The sequence below is a fragment of the Egretta garzetta genome, unplaced genomic scaffold (assembly GCF_000687185.1).
Source record: "Egretta garzetta isolate BGI_Z169 unplaced genomic scaffold, ASM68718v1 scaffold207, whole genome shotgun sequence".
NCBI classification, from domain to species: Eukaryota; Metazoa; Chordata; class Aves; order Pelecaniformes; family Ardeidae; genus Egretta; species Egretta garzetta.
The window spans coordinates 2,371,913-2,373,068 of record NW_009260185.1 but is presented as its reverse complement, the minus strand read 5'-3'; positions in this window follow the sequence as shown (position 1 = coordinate 2,373,068).

The following is a 1,156-nucleotide window of genomic DNA, read 5'->3' as shown; positions in this document are numbered from 1 at the left end:
CGCCAGAGCCCACCCCTGCCTGCCTGCTTCCCAGCCCGAAACGGAGCCCGGTGTTGCAGGCAGAGCAGCAAATCGAGGATGCTGCCATGCCCCTCGCCTGGTCCCACACCAGCTCGGGGCTGAGCCGGGCTGGCACTGAAGACCCTGCCGTAATTAGTTTGCAAACGCTGTTTGCCTAGTGCCATCATTTCCCCGTGCCCGGAGCGTTATCTCCGCTGCCACCGCGCCAGCAGCTGCCCCCGCCCCACACGCTGCCCCTCGGGAGGCAGCTTGGAGGATTTCCTACCCCCCTGCTGCATTTTGGGTCTTCTCCTTCTGCAAACGTGGGGCCACCATGGCCTGGCAAACCCCAAGGCGCCGCGTTTCAGGCTCCCCCCTCTCCCCATTCATCTCCGGAGCATCCCCAGCGCGGCCAATACCCAGCCCGGCTCCCTGTCACACCTCAGCAAGATAAAGATGGGATGGGAATTTTAAACTGCCTATCAGCGGGATCTGAAGTCCTCCAAAAGGGAGTGCATGATAAATTCACCCAGAGAATCACAGGCACAGAGTGTGGGGTGACGACTTATCCTTCACCATACATACAGATTTATTAAAAATTTAAAATTGCTACATAGATCTAAAGGGCCAGGTTATTTATTTTCGTAAGGGCTGATCAATCACATGTGTCCCCAAAGGATGCCAGATCTTTAACTACTCATCTGATTATGCCTGCTGTACCCACACTGCTCCAGCCCTGGTGCTTAATATTTTATCCATACAGCTCCTAGGCAAAGCCGGAGCGGAGTCTGATCTCCTGGCAGAGCAGAGACCTGCCTTTGGCTTTTTATCAGCTCCTACTCGAGGGCAGAGGTGGAAGGAAAGAAATAACTTTTTCTTTTGCCCTCTTGCCCCTTCTTTCGAAGCATTAGATTTCTTTTCAGTCATCGCCATCCTAAAAATACGGGGGTTTGGGATCATGAACAGCAAAACTGCCGTGGTGTTTCAGCCCTGCTTTGCTCCCGGCACCGGCACACGTGTGCGCGGCGCTGGGCACCCGCCACTCCTGCAAACCACGTTTTAACAGCAGAATCGAGGCTTTTGGTGGCGAAGGGGGGAACGCGTTGGAAAAGCAGGTTTTTGTAGTCTATAAACTGGAAGGAAAATCTCACGCCGC